A 21,155-nucleotide genomic window follows, 5' to 3' on the forward strand; every position below is an offset into this window, starting at 1 on the left:
TCACTTTTCTTTCCTCATCTGATTTACCCCTAATCTCTCTGTAGGTCTTAAATTAAGCCTCACTTCTAGAATGTGTTCTCTAATCATCCAAGTCAGAGTTAAGCTGTGTCCTATGCACTCCAGTAACCTTCCATCTTCTCTCTTATTCCTGAATTCGATTCTCAGTGGTAAAAGTTTCTAATTTGTAGATCAGCATTCCCTAGCAGATATCCTTTGTATTCAGGTTCTCCTAACCTTCTTTTCTATTTTCTGGCTATTTCTTACCAGTCATTATCCAAATGGTTAATTCTTGGTTATCTTTAATCAATGGTTACTCTTTAAAATCGGTTCTTCCTATATCACACAGGATAGAAAATCAACATATATTTGCTGAATGGAGGAGGTAATGAATCAATCTACAAACCCTTGCTCAAAATCTTCAGTTGTTCTTGTTTACTGAAAGGTACATCCATAGTCTGATCAAGGAAACCCTTCACAACCTGACCTTTCTATAAATCTAAGAATATTTCCTGCTATTTATCAAATATACCCTTGGCCTTAATTTTTTTTACCAAATACATTTATGTTTATACTGCTTCTGCCTCTTATCCTGTGTAGCTGTATACAATGAATTATCTCAGATACAAAGCCCTGAGGAATACCAGTATGAAATGACAGTGACTTAAGTCAAAAACTATTTCTTTCTTACGTAATAACAAAATATAATGATTACAGGGCTGATATCACAACCCCATGGTGTTAGAAACCTCTCTCTCCCCCCAACCCATTCTCCACATGCAGCTTTCATCTCATGACCTTAGATGGGCTCCTGGCTCCCACCACTAAGTCCACATTCCACCCAGAGGGAAAGGAGCCAGGGGAAGTGAAGCTTGTATACATTCTCTTTTAGGAAGTTGCCTCCATCTTTTAGCTGATGTTCCACTGATTGAAGTACCAGCACATGACCACATCTTGCCTACAAAGAGAGAGGAAGGAAAGTAGGTGTTAACTGGCATCCATGTCCCCAGCAACAATTTGAGGATTCTGTTTCTAAAGAAGGAGAGAATGGACATTGCGAATAAAAAGTTGTCTCTCCATTGTTGCCCTGTAAATAAATTCTTCAGTATCATTTTTCTAGATTCCATATATATGTGTTAGAATACAGTATTTATCTTTGTCTTTCTGACTCACTTCACTCTGCATGATAGGTTCTAGGTTCATCCATCTCATTAGAACTGACTCAAATGCGTTCCTTTTTTATGGCTGAGTAGTATTCCATTGTGTATGTATACCACAACTTCTCTATCATTCATCTGTTAGTGGACATCTGGGTTGCTTCCATGTTCTAGCTATTGTAAATAGAGCTGCAATGAACAATGGGATACCTATGGCTGAGTCATGTTGAGGTTTGGCAGAAAACAGCAAAATTCTGTAAAGCAATTATCCTTCAATAAAAAATTAATTAACAAAAAAAAGTTGTCTCTGCCACATTCTTATTTCCATATTTCAAAACCTGACCTATGTTCTGGAATTGGACAGAGCAATGTTCAAATCCCAGCTTTACCTCTTGTTGATCATGTGGTCTTAGGCAAATTATTTAACCTTTCTAGTCTCACTGGCATGTGTAGAAAATAGTACATTTCTCTGAAGGTTAGTGGGAGGAATGTGAATATAAAACACCTACCACTGTGTTTTACATGTAGAAGGTGCTCAATAAATGATAGTTCCCATGCTGATTATGTTGTTCTACTTCCTTCATTAAAGCTCTCTGACTGCCTCAACCCCTTGTCTTTACATCCTGTTTCACACATATAACAATTAGCTCCATGCCATCAGATTCATCCTTCTTTCCTGTGTTGTGTTTGTCTCTGAAAATAGAAACCATGTTATGTTTTTGTTCTAGAGGTTCTCCCTATATTGCCCACCCCTCATTGAAATAATTGGTCCAGTGAATTCATAATCAAGGTCAGTGTAGAGCAACTTTAAGCTGGGATCAAAAGATAAGAATATCATCCACATTTATAGGTTTTCCATAGTATACTGAGACACATGTTGACCTCTTGATATAAATGGGAATATAAGTATGAACAGTGTTGTACAGCAGGGTTTTATAAGTATTAACACTTTGAAGGAGAAAGTGTTAATATCTTTTACTAGGAGATTAAAAAATGTTGACAACAGTGATCTTTGATTTGCTTAATCTGAGTTTAGTTAGTATGTATAATAATAGGGATTGAATTAATATCTCTGGGCCTCTGTTTTGTAATCTATAAAATCAGGCATACTGCCACTGCTAAGTCACTTCAGTCGTGTCTGACTCTGTGCGACCCCATAGACGGCAGCCCACCAGGCTCCCCCATCCCTGGGATTCTCCAGGCAAGAACACTGGAGTGGGTTGCCATTTCCTTCTCCAATGCATGAAAGTGAAAAGTGAAAGTGAAGTCGCTTAGTCATGTCCGACTCTAGTGACCCCATGGACTGCAGCCTACCAGGCTCCTCCATCCATGGGATTTTCCAGGCAAGAGTACTGGAGTGGGGTACCATTGCCTTCTCCAAAATCAGGCATAGTGCTTCATAATATATTGGGTTATTGGGAGGATTAAATGAGATAATGCACATAAATCACTTTGTATAGTGCCTTGAACACAGTTAAGGTCTTAATAATACTGAGCAATCATTGCTGCTGGTAGCAGTCTTCATGCATTGCTCTCATAAGAGATACTGCTTCAGTAGGATGGTTCAGGTGTGAGATTCCAAAATACTGGCAAGTTGCTGTGGATTAAATCAAATTGAACATAGGAAAACATCATTTTACCAATTGAATTGATATTTCACCTATAAATATCATTAACTTTGCTTCAGAAACATTTAAGTTATGTGATTTCAGTCTTGCTTTATCTTCTAGGTAAAAGCTTTAAAATTATTAAATTATGCAGCATTGAAATATGTTTGTTTCCTGGGTATCATGATCACATTTCTTAACTGCAATTTTTAAAGACCATGTTTGTTTCTTCCTGCTTTGTTTTTCCTGGGCTGGTCTTAGAAAGCTTTACAGTTTCAAAGGGCTTTAGTGATGTTATTTAGTCATATGGTTTTGCAAATTAGTAGTTTTTATGGAAATAAGGAAAGTGCTTTGAAACATCTTGGTCATTGTGGATTTGTTTACAAGCAACACAAAGTTTCGTGGTTTGAATTTTATTTATGGCTCATTAAGCCATACTTTTGGGTTCAAAAAAGTTCTGAAAAATAAAGAGGAAAAAATAGAAAATGATTTTTAAAGCACTTATTTCAGGTCATCTGCTTTCTATTCTGCAATCCATTAGTGTGTAAATGGATTTAGATTTCATAAAAATATGAAAAAATAGGGCATTAGAGATTATGTTCCTCTAAGTCCCTTATTTTACAAATTCAAAGTTAATGCAGGGAGAGACGGGATGAGCCCCCAAGATCATTGCCTTCCTGTATTAGGGAAGAAAGAAAAGTAAAATGGACTCATTGGCTTTTATTTTAGAGCTTCTGAAAGTTACATGAAGGGTAGGACTTTGATAAGTTCATTCAGGGTAAACCACTCTAAGAAAATCTTATTGAAATAAATTTTAGAGGATGATCATTCACACACATAAAACAAACTAACGAAGCTTTTGTCAGTAAGTCTTTGGCCTTAACCATTTGTATTTTTGATTCTGTAGGCCCATAACATGGTCAAAGACAAGAATTGGGGTCTATTCAATAGAGCTGTGTTTTTCTCTGCTTATCTTTGAATACACAATGAATCTTCTAAGGATATTATTTGTGGAATTTCAAACCCCAGAGAGAATCCATCTTTAATATTAAGAATGAAAATGAAGAGAGAGTAAAGAGATCTTTAAAAAAGATTCTTCTTAGCTTTAAAATAACTTTGAAATTATTTTATTCTATATTTAGGTATTTATCAGAAGCCAAATGGTATTTCTAACATTTGTAGTTATGGGGGAAATAATATACCATAGAGTTACTATGACGGTGCCGAGATCTGGATTTTTTTTTTCTCATTTAGATGTAAGCCTTTACTGTGCTTATAATAGTAATAACTTTTATTTTTCACAAAATTAAAAAATAATGACTGTTTAATAGAAGTAGATCTTTATAAGGATAGATCTGTAAAGCATCATTTACAGAATATCAGCTTGCTAAATTTGCTGCTGGGCTTCCCGGGCGGCTCAGACAGTAAAGAATCCACCTGCAATGCTGGAGACCTGGGTTCTGTCCCTGAGTTGGGAAGATCCCCTGGAGGAGGGCATGGCAACCCACTCCAGTATTCTTGCCTGGAGAATCCCCATGGACAGAGGAGCTTGGCGGGCTACAGTCTATGGGGTCGCAAAGAGTCAGACATGACTGAGCAGCTATGCACAGCACACAGCAAAGTTGCTGATGGACTTAAAACCTGTGTTTTGTTGTTGATTATTTTTGCCACTATACCTGATTTTTAAAAACATCTTTTAACTAAAGCTAAAACTATAATTAACCAGCATGTGATCTACAGTGGTTTTGAGTGAAAAGGTAAATGACCTAAAAAGGTGAATAGGCAACGTTTACAAAACTTGAAGTAAATCTCTCAAATATACCATCACAAGGACATATGTAATCTGCTGTAATTTCTTTGCCCAAATCTTTAAAAGTAAGATTAAATTCACAAAAAAATTATTTGTAACCACTGTAGCATCTAGACTATCAAAAAATATTAGGGAACGTTGAGTACACTTAATTTAGAAAGGCAAGTTATAAAACTGTATTTTAGACAAAATTTTAATTAAAGTTTAATACGGCTTTTGTCACAGAAGGTTTTATCAAATATCACATTAGCTAGTGTAAAAACCAGTAGGGGAAATGTCAGCTTTTCTGGAACATCTTGATTTTTTTCTGCATAGTTTGTCATTGCTAAAGAAATAATCTGAAAAAATAATTTCTCTTCATTCAAAAGTATTATCTTCATTGTTGCTCATGTAAAAAATATAATCCCCTTTTGAAGTAACAATTTTGAGAACTGATATGCCTAGAAAAATGTGTATTTTTCTGAGACTTAACATTTAACTCTCAATGGATGCATTTCTAAACTTTATTTTAGTCAAAAATGTATTCAAAGCAAAACAAAAGAAATAATAAAGTAATGGAACTTTTGTTTACTGTCATAACTCACATAGATTCAAAAAGCATTTTGGATTCTCAGTAGAGTGTGGAAAAGGACCCATGGGCTAAATCAGGAACCAGCCTGATTTCCAGTTGTCACTGATATCCCAAAGGTTTATCAAGGGGTAGGGGTGAAAAGAAAGAGGGGTTCAAAAGAAAGTATCTCCAAGAAAGCATGGCATTTGTAGTCACAGAGGCAATGCTTTGTTTCTTCAATGTAAAAAAAAGTATTTATTGGTAAATAGACCCTTAAAGCTTTTTGATTACATACATTATGCAAAATAATTGATTCAAATTAGGTTGTCTACTCATTACAGCAGTCTTTTTTGAGATGATCGTAAATATTAAAAGTAACAGTGACTCTGTTCACCTGAAAATATCACAATATTGTTAATTAGCTACAACTCAAAACAAAATGTTTTTGGTGTTAAAAAAGTAAAATTAAAAAAATAGTGACTGCAGTAGTAAAAAGTACTCTGAAAAATGACCCTAAAAAAACCAAAACATGAGCACCGTGATTCAATAGGTTATCCTTTCTCAGAATCAAGATTCTATATCTGCTTTTATCATCATCATAATTCCTTGAAATTTTAGCCTGTATCATGGATTGTGCCCAGCGACTTTAATATTCACAGCTTTATGAGATAAACACTATGTTTGTCTTCATCTTATAGATGACAGAAAACAAACCAAAAAGAAAAGGAAGCCTCGTTAGGAAAAGGACAAGCAGAGGTCACACAGTTCGGCAAGGCCCCCAGAGTACCGTGAGTCCTACCAGGACTCTGGCTGGATGGAGATTCTTAAGTGTCTGGGGCGGGAGGGGCATGGAGATAGCAGATACTAAAGCACTGATTCCTTACCCTTGCTCTAGAGGATGAGGAGTTGGGCCACCAGAGATTGTGAATGGGAAGGAATTCATCAGGAATAGCTTTGCACTCCCTGTGGTAGAGTGACTAACTGAGGGTCTCTGGTGTAGCATCCGGTAGGGAAAGAGACCACAGATAATCATGTTTGTAGTAGCCAAAGCCATCAGCATGGTAAGAATATGAAGAGTTCCCATGAAGATACCTATGACAGTCATAAAGTTTCCTTTCTAAGTGCATTGACATAGTAATGGATGCTGGGTTTCATAATCATAAAAATAAGTTAGTTTGTGAATCTGTTTTTTTTTCCCCCCTAGGAGTTGTTAAATTGAAAAAAGCTTTCAGAGCTTCTGACTTCATTGTGTTCCTTTATTTTTTCTGAAGCAGTTATCCTCGATCAAAGATTAATTAGTTACAATAAAAATCTGTGGGTTTTGATAATTACAAATTACTTGCAGTGTACAAGGCTGTCTTTTTCTTGGACTCACATTCAGTTATGCTTTTTATTTCACATAAAAGTTTTCTGGCCAGACATTTTGAGCAGAGATGCTATTTGGCAGACATCAACACGTTGTATCAAACCTCTTTCAGGTCCTTTGTTAGAGCTTTGGCGCTCTACTGTTGCACTGCATTTGAACTTGTTAACACTTGTGATAATTTCTCATCCATTTCAAATTATGCCCACTAAAATGTGGCCTGTCAACTACCAACCTGAGTTATTATTTTTAAAGGAGTTGAGGCTTTTCAGAATTTGTGCAGAATAAAAGTTGTGCATTCATAATTAGGACCTGCAATTCTTTGAACTAAACTCCATAGCAGTGACTTGTAGGAATCACTGTGATATAGTCATCTCTCTATAGGAAGTTCCCTTTTAGTGGCTCCCTGAGAATCCTTAGGCTACTTACTAACCCAACGTGCCATAAGCCAAAAGTCTTCCTTTTATCCCTCACCAAAGACTCCGTGAAAAAGCAACCAGAGCAAAAGAGAAAATATTTCCGTTTTTAATGTCTAATTCATATCCATTCCTGTATCCATCAAATATTGTGTATTATGTCTCTGCAGTATATTATCTTTTCTGAGAAATGTTTTGCTCAGTGAAGCAATATTCTATTTTCAATTTCCAGGAAAGAGTGATTAAAATAATGTGCATATATGTTGAAGGGCAAACGAAGGTATTGTGCAATATAGATGAAATAGTCATCGGTTTGTTTTACATTCTATGCATTTTTAATGAGCAAATTCCCACTTACAGGAATTAAATGTTCCAGATACTGATTTTAGAAGTATAATATATAATATGAAAATAAAATTTGGTAACATTATGTGATGATGTGTAATTCAATATAGCGAGAACCCTGGAAGGTGAAAAATGATGCTATTCCCGACAAAATATTTCAGAAAATCAGATTAATTCCCTGAAGTACATTATAATAAAATTGAAACGATGTTACATGATTTATAGTGTTTTAAATCTGACCTTTAAAAGTGATTTTCATGTCAGAAACAGGGATCCTAGCCCCTTTTTACTCAATCATGTATATATTCTATGACATCTGAAAAATCTACAAAATAAGCATTATAAAACAGATGTGTCATGAAGTTTGCTCTTGCTTCTCTCCTGTGGTTGTGAGATACTCATGTAACTTACAGAAGTGGATCTGGCTTAGATCCCAGACACTCATAGGTTTTGTCATAAAGTAAAATGCTATACTTGTTCCTATTCATTTTTAGAGAGCAAAGATTCACATGGTAGATTTGTACTAATTCTTTGAGAGAAGCGTTAGAAGATAAAGCTTTATTGCGGGCCCCCTACCATCCAAGTACTGTCCTAAGTGCTTTCACATGCCCCTTTATTGCAAACTCACAGGACCCAGTGAGGAAATGTCACTTTTATCTGTACTTTGCAACAGGGCAAAACGAAGCTCAGTAAGGCTTTAGTTGCTTGTGAGAGATTATACAGTATTGTAATGGAGAGAGCCAAGTTTCAAACTCAGAAATCAAAGGACCTGCTCTAACTTCTGGACCACTGTCCTTAAAATAAGATGCCCAGAAAGGATACAAATGGCCAGAGTGAGGGGACTGCCTTCTGTGAATCATTCTGACCTTGATTTGTGAAACCTTGACATGTCCCAGAGTGACCCAGGAGGAGCCTGGTCCTGGGTTATTTGTGTCTTATAATATTTTCTGTTTGAGAGTTGGTTTTGAAGGTTGAGATTATGTTAAAGTAAAAAGAGAACTATATGAATGATGCAAAGAGAAGCTTTTGCTGTTAGAATAGGTAACATCTGTTTCCTGGCTACAATTCATTTTACAGTGACACAAAATGATGCTACAGAGACTACAATGCATTTTCATAAGAAAACAGAAACTCCTGGTCACTTTTTCTCTAAGTGACTTCTGTATGGGAAGCTGAACTCAATCTGGAGCAGTTAGAAATGGTTACCAGAGCAGATCCTTTTACAGGAAGAGATATTTAGAAATCAAGGACTAAAGATAAATACAGTTGAAACTAGAGCAGAGCAAATGAACACCCCAACTGAACCCAGAAGACACCTCCTGACCCCTCAAAAGCACCCACATTTTTTTCTCACCTCTGTTAAGAAAATCATAAATCATGGAAATATGAAGTTTATTTCTATACTGCCAGCTATGACAGCCTGTCAAAATATTCAAGATATAATGATATGGGTTTTATTTTTAACAATTTTTGTCATAAAAATAATTCTTGCTTAATAATGATCTAATGATATGATAGTATATGAAGGATACAGTGAAAATGAGAAATTAGTACCTATCCCTAGAGGTAATCTTGCCTTCCTTAGCCCTTCTAAGGACATATAAACACACATATTTACTTATATAAATAGTATGTTCTATCTTATTCTTTAATCTACTTTTAAAAATAGCAATATATTTTCATATTAAAAAGTTGGCCCCTAAAATTTTTTACTGGTTTATACTAAACCAGAATTATTCTAGACAGATGCCATAGAGCTCTAAGTGGAATAATTTCAGAGAGATTGGGGACTAAATTAGTTGGTTTGTTTTTAACTAAACATCAGTGGCTTTAAGAAAAAGTAAAAAGTAACAACACTGATGCATCAAGACGTCTTCTACCACATCACAGTTAGACCATCAAAAAGTTATTAAAGATCACAGTAAGCTATTAATAGTTTTCCAGATAACTAAATTTGTTGAGGTACTTACCATTATAAAAATGATTGAAAAAAACTTGCCCAAAGATGGAAGTGAAAAAGAGGAGTGAAAGCATTCCAGGTATAGAAAGGGGTTTTGGGTTTTTTTTTTAATGTTGATGTTGGTATCTCTACCAAAAATGTGTGTGTGTGTGTGTGCATGTTTGAGAGACAGGGAGACACAGACAGACAGAAACATAGAGAAGGGAGATGGAAAGATTGAGTCTGATGTACGTGTGATAAATTAAATTTCTGGCTCTAATTCTTCACTCTCTCATAGTAATATTCTACATCAAAATCTTCTCCAGGCCCTCATCGTGGGAAGAGTGTACCTCGCACCCTTTGAGGCTTGGCTTGGCTATTGACTTGCTTTGGCCAATGGGATGTCAGTCTATGTGATCTGAGGAAAACCTTGAAAGGTGCGTGTAAGAATGTGTTTTCTCTCTTGAGCTTCTCCCATATTTATGAATACAGGTCTGGAATACATGGACCTGAACCTATCCTGTAGCCTGGAGGCACACTCAGCTCTACTCAGCCTAGATCAGCTGAACCTAGCCAGCCTGTACTTGGTTCTGTTGTAAGCCACTGAGTTTGGGAGGTTGATTGTTACACAGCATTGTTGTTGCAATTGCTGACTTATTGGTAATTATAACTGACCCAAAATAAGAACTTGTCTCAGCTTTAAGCCCTGAAGAACTCTTCTTTTGGACTCTGCTGAGCTATTTATCATGTTTGAAAAATTGAGAGAAAGGTGATATAGGCATGCGGCAGACTTTGCCAATATCAAAGCAAGATTTGGGGAGCCTTGGGAGAGGAATTTAGATGCTCTTTCTAATAAAAGCGTCTATGAGATCCATGTATACAAGATAATTGACATAGCTATGTCTTTGTTTTCTTACAAAATAAAACTGTTCAGAAACAAAGCCAGAGTCCTGTTGAACTTCTCATGCCTTTAAATCCAGCAGCACAACTAGAATTATAGCCACATATAAAAGCCTTATAGTCCCCCATATCTCATAGGGCTCTGATTGCTTCAGAACACCTTCCTTGGCTATGAAGGCGCTTTCAGAAACTGAAGACCTGAGAGCCACACTAAGATTCCATCATTTAGAGTTATACTTTTCCAGTATGGTAGCTACTAACCACATCTGGCTGTTTACCTTTAAATTAAATGAAATCAAATTAAAAATTCAATTCCTTAGTTATAGTAACCACATTTCAAATACCACATATGATATTAATAGCCATATGTGGCTAATGGCCACCATACTGGACAGCTCAGATATACAGCACATTCTCATTGAAGACAATTTCTATTGGACAGCATTGACTTCAGGCAAGAGGATCCATTCATTAGTCATCTTCTATAGTCTGAAGGCTGAAGCCATTTGGTATTGGGTCCAAAATGTTGTAGGCCCTTGTTTTGAAAAGAAAAATCCCAAAAGAAGGAGCAATTATAAATCATGGGATATACTATTTAACCTATTATATCTGTTGTTCAACCAAGCTTTTTCTTACAGATAAAAAAGATAGAAATTAAGATATTGTGCAAAGAAGGCAGATGAGACCTTAGTTACTATAATTGCCAATCAACTAAGGCTATGTGGGATTATGTACCTCCAGTAATAAAAAACGGCAAAGGCTATCTCAATTTTAATTCTGTTATTCTGAAGCTAATATATTTACTTTGGCGTTCAATTAGGTCTTGATTTGCTAGATTTCATTTGCATAAGGGACTGAAGAGCTTCTTAAAGAAATACTGTCCATGTGGGTGTTCCTTAACAGTGTAACACCAAAAGCAGAGGGACCAAAGCTGCCGTTCTTTTGTATAGCCTATCCTGTGCATTTGGTTCTTGGGCTTCCCCGGTGGTTCAGATGGTAAAGAATCCACCTGCAATGCGGGAGACCTGGGTTCGATCCCTGGGTTGGGAAGATCCCCTGGAGGAGGGCATGGCAGCCCATTTCAGTATTCTTGCCTGGAGAATCCCTATGAACAGAGGAGCCTGGCAGGCTACAGTCCATGGGGTCGCAAAGAGTCAGACACAACTGAGTGACTGAGCACAGTGCACATCCTGTGCATTGGGTTCCTAAGAGTGATGGTGCAGTGGGAAAAAGGGAACAACAGCCCTTCCATTATCCAGAAGACATAGCTGTACTCAGAAATCAGCGTCGGAGCAAAAGAAATAAAACTGCATATATTCAGTGGTAAATACGTAGCTTATTTTTAAATACTCATGAGATATACACTTTTTCCCTGATGGCTCAGCAGTAAAGAATCCCCCTGCAATGCTGGAGACACAGGAGATGGGGGTTCGATGTTTGGGTCAGGAAGATTCCCTGGAGGATGAAATGGCAACCCACTCCAGTATTCTTGCCTGAGAAATCCCATGAACAGAGGAGCCTGGCAGGCTACAGTCCATGGGGTCACAAAGAGTCAAACACAACTGGACACACAGGCACACAGAGATACATACTGTGGGCTTCCAGAAATAATTTTGGAAGGTATTGCATAAGGTTGAGATTTCACGCGTGAGGTTTGCAGATTGCAGCTTTCTAAGATGGCCTCATTAATATCTCCTGCCTTCATACTCCACTAGAAATGTGCTACTTCCTATCAAGAGGTGAATCTGGGTCCCCTCCCCTTGAGCTTGAACAGGCCAGTAGTATATGACATAGTGAAACTGTGTTACTTCCCAAGCTCAGTCGTAAAGATATCCTGCTCTTCTGCCTTGTTCTTCTCCCTTGTTTTCTCAATTTGCTTGATCTCACAATCATCTTGCATCGTGCTGTGAAGAAGCCCAGGCAGCCTGTGGAGAGACGCATGTGAGAAGGGAATGAGTCCCCAAGCCTGCAGCCTCACCTGAGCTCCTAGCCAGCTTCCCAGTTAACAGCTACCACTTACTCACCCGTGAGAGTGAGCCATCTTGAGAGCACACTCCTGGCCTGTGGTGTGTAGAACGGAGACAAAAACTGCCCCTCCTGCATCCTGGCCAAATTGTAGGTTCAGAAGCAAACTAAATGATTATTGTTATTTAGATCACTACATTTTCAGGTAGTTTATTATGTGGTAATAGATAACTGATACAGATATACTTTTGCTGCCATATGAGTGGCTTACAACAACACAAATCTGTTATCTTACACTGTTCTGTAGGTTAGAATTCAACATGAGTCTCATGGGCTAAAATCAGGATGGTGGCAGGATTGGGTTCCTTTCTGGAATCTCTAGGGCAGAATCCATTCTCTTGCTTTTTCCAGCTTCTAGAGGCTACCTGCATGCCTTGGTTCATGTTCCCTTTCTCCACCTTGGAAACCAGAAATGGTGTGGAGTCCTTCTCTCATAATGTCACCTGACGCTTGCTTCTGCCCCTCTCTCTCCCACTTTTAAAGACCCTTGTCATTACAATGGGCTCACCCAGATAATCCAAAATAATCTCCCTATTTTCAAGTTGAATCAGCTGATTAGCAGCCTTAATTCCACTGCAACCTGAAATCTCCCTCATCCTCTAACCCAGCGTTTCCCAGGTTCCAGAGTTTAGAGTGTGAGCATCTTTGGAAGGCTGTTTACTCTGCTACCACAATAAGTATGAACATGAATCGATGAAATCTGAATTATAGTTTTAAGATAGTAGTTACTTTGGTTAAAATGACTTCTAGATATCAGCTGAGCACCCCATCTATTGAGACTTAAGTGCATTTGGTTCAAACATCATATTTAGTGAAGTCTTCGCATTCTTCCCAGTCATGCCAGGAACGCTGGTGGAGAGAGGATGGCTTACATTGTTCTTAGTCACCTTTATTTTTATACTCCCACATCTCCTAAATTTGTTAAGTTTGTGAATTTTCTCACCATCCCACATGCAGTGTCCTTGGTCTACACTGTATCTTAGATATAATATCCCTCCTTTCCTGGATTGCCACAAAAGAGCAAATCAAATCAAACCAAATATGACAAACAATAAAGCACATAGAAAGATTTTAAAATATAAAAAGTTTTTTTTTTAAATATAAAAGTGTGAGGAGATGGAAAGGGTGCCCATCACAAGGGAAATTTAAAGTGATACTTCAGACATTTGGTCAAATGCGAGTTCTGCCAAGTCAGATCAGCCTCCCCCTACCCCGTGGCACAGCTCCCTCTTCTGGAGGAAAACAAAACAACACGGGGTCATCTTAATTGACTCATGCAGAACAGGGCAACTCCCTGCAGCCACTGACCCAAGCTAGGTTCAAGACTCGCATTATATACACAAAATTCATTGCTGTGCCCCACTCTCATGTCTCCTTCCCTCATCAATATCTTTGAGAAAGAGAGAGAGAAATAGGGATTTATATCCAAAGTAATAGAAACAATATCACCACTTCCCTCTAACCTCTTAGAAGGCAGCAAAGGTTACTGTCTGTTTTGCCTTAAAATGTATGTTCTCCTCCATTCAGTTCAGTCAGTTCAGTTCAGTCGCTCAGTCATGTCTGACTCTTTGTGACCCCATGGACTGCAGCATGCCAGGCCTCCCTGTCCATCACCAATTCCCAGAGTTTACTCAAACTTGTGTCCATTGAGTTGGTGATCCCATCCAGCCATCTCATCCTCTGTCGTCCCCTTCTCCTCCTGCCTTTAGTCTTTCAGCTTCTTCTCAAATGAGTCAGCTCTTCGCATCAGGTGGCCAAAGTATTGGAATTTCAGCTTCAACATCAGTCCTTCCAATGAATACTCAGGACTGATTTCCTTTAGGCTGGACTGGTTGGATCTCCTTGCAGTCCAAGGGACCCTCAAGAGTCTTTTCCAACACCACAGTTCAAAAGCATCAACTCTTCTCCATTCAGTAATATGAACCTTAAGAAAATATTTATGTAACACTGATGTTTAGTAAATTCTGTGAATTCAGGGATCCAGGGACCTCAGGATAAATGTTTTTCTGGGTTTTTTCCTCCTGATCATCTCCTACCCTTCAGTGACCTGGAGACCAAAAAGCAGGAGCAAGTAACGAGGTTGCTCATCAACACAGCAAAGTATATGGTAATGTGTGTTTGAGAAACAAAAGGAGACATTCTTGCCAGAAGCTGGCTTCAGCCCAGAGCTGAATGGTGCCACCGGCAGGAAGGCTAACAAGCCCAGATGTAACCCAGAGTCGCAGGAGCTCTTCAGACTTTCCAAGGAAAATTAAAAACTGGTAGCCAGATAATACATTCTGAGCTCTGTGCCCTGTGGACTTCTGCTGAATTTTGGATACAGTGAGAAAGTGAGAGAAGGAAGGGTGACCAGGAAAAGAAACCAGCCTTTCATAGAGGCCACAGGTAGAGTAGGAACTGTTCTAACTGGTGCCCGAGGGCTCAGAAAGTCCCTGGGGGTTGGCATATGTGAAAATTGTGTTAATATTTATTTAGGAAGATATATCCAGCTTTGATAGCCAATTTTAATGAGGCAGAGTTATGAATAATTTGAAAATTTTAGATTGTAGCCTCCAATAGTATAAAAAGTGTGGTGAGCTTGCACATGAGGTCACAGCTGGGAACAGCTGGAGGAGTCCACCTGGGGCTTGGGGGTGAGCCTGGGCTGAGGAGGGGCCTGAAGTGACCTGAAATCCAAGCTCTGTCACCCACTAGGGTTCAGTTACCTCATTTGTGAAGTGGGACGAATATATCAACTGCTTCTACTTCTGAGAATTAAATACATTTATATGTGAAGATCACTTATCATAATGCAGTATGTGACCCACAGCACATGTTCAGTAATGGCCTATGTAAGTCTATGTAAGTAAGTGTAGGTAAAATGTGTTTTCCACCCAGGAGGGGTGATCCTGCAAGAAAAAAACGTTTTGCTTATTAGAATAAAGGAAACTAGGGCTTTCCAACTAGGGCTTATGTACCTCTAAAGAAAATAGTTTTGTCCCAGGTATAAATGGTAGACTTAAAATTCAAGCAAAAGGACTTACTTGCTCTCACTTCAAAAGAACTGTAAATACTAAACCAAAACACATTTTTTTTTAATTCCAGAATTAAGTGTAGGAATGAAACAGTAAAAATCACCTGAAGAATTTTTATGACTATATCTTGCTTAGGACTTATATATTCAAGATTCCTAGAATAGACCCAGTGGGGTTTTAAGACAGAGAATTTTAAAATTGGAAGCGGCCAAAGAGAACATCTAATTTAAAACTTGTTTGCTGGCAGAGACGCCATGGCTCTTCAGCAGTGAAACCCCTAGGTGTGCCCCAGAGCAACCCACGGGGCGGCAAAGGCCCTGAGGGAGTTTGTCAGGACCTGGCCCTGCCTGCCTCTTAAAACTATGCAAAACTTTGTCTGTGGGTCCTTCTCAGCAGGTGGTAGACCAACCTCCTGGGCATTAATGTCCAGTATAAAATGCATGTACCTAATGCAATCCAGATATCACTTCATTGGAGTTCAAGCAGGTGCAGCTCTCTGTTGCCCATTAGTTTTGGAAAGTTGGGAATACTTTGCTGACACTCAATGTTTATTTAACATGATTACCCTTTCCTCCTCTCTTCCCAGTATCCTTCACCCCATCAAATCCACCATCAGTCCCCACTGAATCTGTCTTTAATACACACAGCAAATTCATCCACTCCATACGCATCTCCTCAGGCATCAGCCACCCACGTCAGACACCATCATCTCTCGGCTGCACTAAGACAGTCGCCTCCCAGCCACCTGATGTCTCCAGTCTTCTAACTGCAGATGAGATTGTAGGGGTCCTGCTGAGTGGAGCCGTCTGTGTTTCCCACAGCTTTTAGAATCATATCCAAAGGCCTCGCACTGCCTACGAGACCCCATGTGATGTAGCCCTGTCTCCCTCAAACTCATCTCTTCCACATCTTCTACTTGGTCCTGTGCTTCAGCCAAGCTTGCCTTTATTCTCTTCCTTGAGCATCCCCAGTTTCTTCCCACCTTTACAGCCCTAGCACTGTATTGCTCCTGCTTGGAGTGCTGTTCCATCCAAGTGTCCCATAACTAATTACTTGTCAGTCACATCTCCATTTACACGTCATCTCCGCAGAGATGCCAACTATCCAGTCCAACAGAACCCTAATCACACTCTGTCACATCCCTCTTTTATTTTCATGGTTGCATTTGATAACTTGATATTTTATTTGTTTGGATTATCATTTATACTCCCAGCACCTACTTCAGTATCTGGCAGTAGCAGATGTTCAGTAAACGTTGTAATGAGAAAATGAGCGAGTGAATGAATGAATGGCAGTACAGGTAGAAAAGGGTGATATAGGTAAGTATTCTTAGTTACCGAAGGATTTTGTTGATTTAAGGGTTAAAATAAAATTACTGTTTTTTTTCTTTTTTTTCTTCCTAAGCCTAATCCTGCTGACAGTTGGTAGCAGGTTTAGGCTTAGAAAGAGGTAAGAGATTTCCAAGTGGTAAGAATTTTCCTCACCACCAGTTTTAGAGAAGTAGCCTAAACATTACTAATAAAAATCATAATTTTTAAAAATATTCAACATTCCCTCAGAAATGTAAAGCTTATTAGTTGCATCCATACAAACATTTTTGCAGTGTTCACTTTATGTTTTTTGGCTTTCATCTCTTACTTCTTTTAAGCCTTTCATAAACATTCCTTTCTGAACATTTATGGCTTTCAATGGTGGGTCAATTTCCAACTTTTAATCAAAATTTTAGTAATGGGTCAGTGGGAAAACAGAAAGAGATCAAGGAAATAGAATCCCAAACCTGGATTCACCTACTTGAGGTGATCTACTGTTTGTATTTTAAACCTCCAAATATGCTGCAGAATGAAATGATATCTAAGAGATGGTTTCAAAGTACAAGCCAACACATGTGATTAACAAGTGAGATGAAGAAACGAGAATAAAAATAATGTGGAATCCAGTGAGTCCACCTGCCTGCAACTAGCACCTCACATTCAGAATCACACAACAACCAGCCCTATCATAGACCGCAGCCAACCAACAGCCTTGGAAGCACATTGCCTTAGAAACCTAAACTTTAGCTTGAATAATCCTTCCTTCGTCTTACATTTTGTGCTTTCTTTCTGCTATTTTATAAAAAAAAAATTTTTTAACAAAATTTTAAAAAGCTTTATGAGCAGTTTTAGGTTCACAGGAAAATGGAGAGGAGCGTACAGAGATTTCCCACGTGTTCCCCACCCCCATACGTGCATAGTGTGTTCCGTCATCAGCATCTGCCATCAGTGATACAGTTGTTACCACTGATGAACCTAGATTGATACCTCATAATCAAGTATGTAGTTTAAACTATGCTTCGCTCCTGTTGTTGTACCTTCTATGGGTTTAAACAAGTGTTTTAATGCTTGTGACAGTATGATACTATGACAGTATCATGCAGACCTAGTTTCACTGCCCTAAAAACTCTCTGCTCTGCTACTAACTCCACTTCCGGCAACCACTGATTTTATTGTCTCCATCAGTTCAGTTCAGTTGCTCAGTCGTGTCCGACTCTTCGCGACCCCATGAATCACAGCCAGGCCTCCCTGTCCATCACCAACTCCCGGAGTTCACTCAGACTCACGTCCATTGAGTCGGTGATACCATCCAGCCATCTCATCCTCTGTTGTCCCCTTCTCCTCCTGCCCTCAATCCCTCCCAGCATCAGAGTCTTTTCCAATGAGTCAACTCTTCGCGTGAGGTGGCCAAAGTACTGGAGTTTCAGCTTTAGCATCATGCCTTCCAAAGAAATCCCAGGGCTGATCTCCTTCAGAATGGACTGGTTGGATCTCCTTGCAGTCCAAGGGACTCTCAAGAGTCTTCTCAAACACCACAGTTCAAAAGCATCAATTCTTTGGCACTCAGCCTTCTTCACAGTCCAACTGTCACATTCATACATAACCACAGGAAAAACCATGGCAAAGTAATGTCTCTGCTTTTTAATATGCTATCTAGGTTGGTCATAACCCTCCTTTCAAGGAGTAAGCATCTTTTAATTTCCTGACTGCAGTCACCATCTGCAGTGATTTTGGAGCCCAAAAAAATAAAGTCTGACACTATCTCCATAGTTTTGCCTTTTCTAGAATGTCATATAGTTTGAATTATACAGCATGCAGCCTTTTCAGGTTGGCTTCTTTCTCTTAATTAATATCCATGTAATGCTTTTCTGTGACTTTTCACTGCTTGGTTGCTAATTTGTTTTTTAATGCTAAATAGTATTTCATTGTCTGGATGTACCATAGTTTATTGATCCATTCACCAACTGACAGATGTCTTGGTTGCTTCCAAGTTTGGGCAATTATGAATAAAGGTGCTGTAAACATCTTTGTGCAAGTTTTTCATGCACAAATTTTTCAGCTACTTTTGGTAAATAACAAGGAGTGTGATTGCTGAACCATATGATAAGAACTTGTTTAGAAACTGCCGAGTTGTCTTCCAAGGTCTCTGTACCAAAGAGTCTTCCAAAGTCTCTGGAAATTTTACATTTCCATCAGCAGTTAATGACAGTTACTGTTGCTCCCCATCTTCACCAGGATTCGGTGATGTTGGTGTTCTGGATTTGGGCCATTCTAATACGTCTTAGTGAATCCTGACTGTTGTTTTAACTTACATTTCCCAGATGACATATGATGCAGAGCATCTTTTCATATGTTTAGTTTCCATCCATATTTCTTCTTTGGTGAGGTGTCTGTTAAGGTCTTTGGACTATTTTTTTAAAGTCAGGATGTTTATTCTTATTTTAGAGTGTTTTAGGATTTCTTTATGTATTTTGGATAATAGACCTTTATCTGATAGACTTTGTCAAATATTTTCTCACTGTCTGTGACTTGTCTTCTCAATCTCCTGGCAGTGTCTTTTTGCAGAGCAGAAGTTTTTAATTTTTATGAAGCCCAGCTTATCAATTATTTCTTTCATGGATCATACCTCTGGTGATATATCTAAAAAGTCATCAGTATACACAAGGTCATTTAGATTTTCACCTTAAAATATGTTAGGAGTTACCTTCTAGGAGTTTGATAATTTTATGTATTACATTGAGGTCTGTGATCCATTTTGAATTAACTTTTGTGAAGGGTATAATGTCTGTGTCTAGATTTGTGTTTTTGCATGTGGATGTCCAGTTGTTCAATCAACATTTGTTGAAAAAAACTAGCTGCAGTCCATGGGGTCGCTGAGGGTCGGACACAACTGACCGACTTCACTTTCACTTTTCACTTTCTTGCATTGGAGAAGGAAATGGCAACCCACTCCAGTGTTCTTGCCTGGAGAATCCCAGGGACGTGGGACCCTGGTGGTCTGCCGACTATATGGGGTCACACAGAGTCAGACACGATTGAAGTGACTTAGCAGCAGCAGCAGCGTCATTGTATTTCCTTTGCTTCTTTGTCAAAGATCTGTATGGGGGTCTGGGCTGTCTCTTCTGTTCCATGTATCTATTTGTCTATTCTTTTGCTAACACCACACTGTCTTAATTATTGCAGCTTTGTCTTAAGTCTTGAAATCAAGTAATATCAGCCTTCTGACTTGGTTCTTCCCTTGAATATTGTGTTAGCTATTCTGGGTCTTTTGCATCTCATATAAGTTAAGAATCAGTTTGTTAATACCTATAGAATAATTTTCTGCAATTTTGATTGGGATTGCAATTGAATTTATAGATAAATTTGGGAAGGGCTGATATTTTGATGATATTAAGTATGAACATGTATTACCTCTCCATGAATTTAGTTCTTTGACTTTGTTAATCAGAGTATTATTGTTTTCCTCACTTAGATCTTGCATATATTTTGTTACAAATTCCTAAATATTTCATATTTGTAGTGCTAATGTAAACAGTACTGTTTTTTAAGGAATGTTTATTGAAACATGATATATTCACTCCTTTTAAATGTTAAATTTGATTGATACTGATGTATCAAACTAATCACCACCAAAATCAAGACCCAGAATATGTCCATCATGCCAGTAGGTTCCTTGTCCCTTTGTACTCAATCTTCTTCTTCCACTCTCAGCCTCTGACAAACACAGATTTAATTTCTCTATTGTTTTACCTTTTCCAGAATATTATAGAGATTCAATCAAGTTGTATTTAGCCTTTTGTATCATCTGGCCTGTTTCAAATTCCACTTGTTCACTGTTGGTATATAGGAATGAAATTACTTTTTATGTAATTACATCCTATCCTACAAACTTGCTATAATCATTATTAGTTCTGGGAGATTTTTTGTCAGTTCTTTTAAATTATCTGTATAGTTGATCACGTCATCTGACAACAAAGACATTTTTATTTATTCTATTCAAATATGTGTACCTTTTATTTCCTTTACTTATCTTATTGCATTAGCTACTACTACTACTGCTGCTAAGTCACTTCAGTCATGTACGACTCTGTGCGATGTGCCACCCTATAGACGGCAGCCCACCAGGCTCCCCGTCCCTGGGATTCTCCAGGCAAGAACACTGGAGTGGGTTGCCATTTCCTTCTCCAATACATAAAAGTGAAAAGTGAATGGGAAGTCGCTCAGTCGTGTCCAACTTTTAGCGACCCCATGGACTGCAGCCCACCAGGCTCCTCCATCCATGGGATTTTCCAAGCAAGAGTACTGGAGTGGGGTGCCATTGCCTTCTCCCTAGAACTTCTAATACAGTGTTGAAGAGGAGAGGTAAAAGGGGGCACCCTGTCTTGTACCTGATCTTAGTGAGAAAACTTCAAGTTTCTCACCATTAAATATAATGTTTAGATGTAGGATTTTTGTGGGTATTGTTTATAAGTTAAGGAAATTCCCCTCTAATCCTTGTTTCCTGAGAGTTTTAATCATGAATGGAACATGCATTTTATCAAATGGTTTTTTCTATATCTGCTGATATGATGATGTGATTTTTCTATTTTAGGCTGTTGATAATTATATTAACTGATTTTCAAATGTTGAAGCACGTGGTCGTTGTATATAACTTTTAACCTGAATGTGGCTGTGTACAAGCTCACTAGCTACATCAAATTAATCTCTAACAAATTAGATTAC

The 21,155-nt window shown here is 38.4% G+C and overlaps 1 protein-coding gene across 2 annotated transcripts in view; it reads left to right on the forward strand.

Annotated features, from left to right (window-relative positions):
• The window catches only part of B3GALT1 (beta-1,3-galactosyltransferase 1), a 628,268-nt gene that overhangs the window by 449,972 nt on the left and 157,141 nt on the right, over positions 1-21,155 (forward strand). The window lies entirely within an intron of this gene.

Source organism: Bos mutus, chromosome 2, assembly GCF_027580195.1.
Source record: "Bos mutus isolate GX-2022 chromosome 2, NWIPB_WYAK_1.1, whole genome shotgun sequence".
Lineage (NCBI taxonomy): Eukaryota > Metazoa > Chordata > Mammalia > Artiodactyla > Bovidae > Bos > Bos mutus.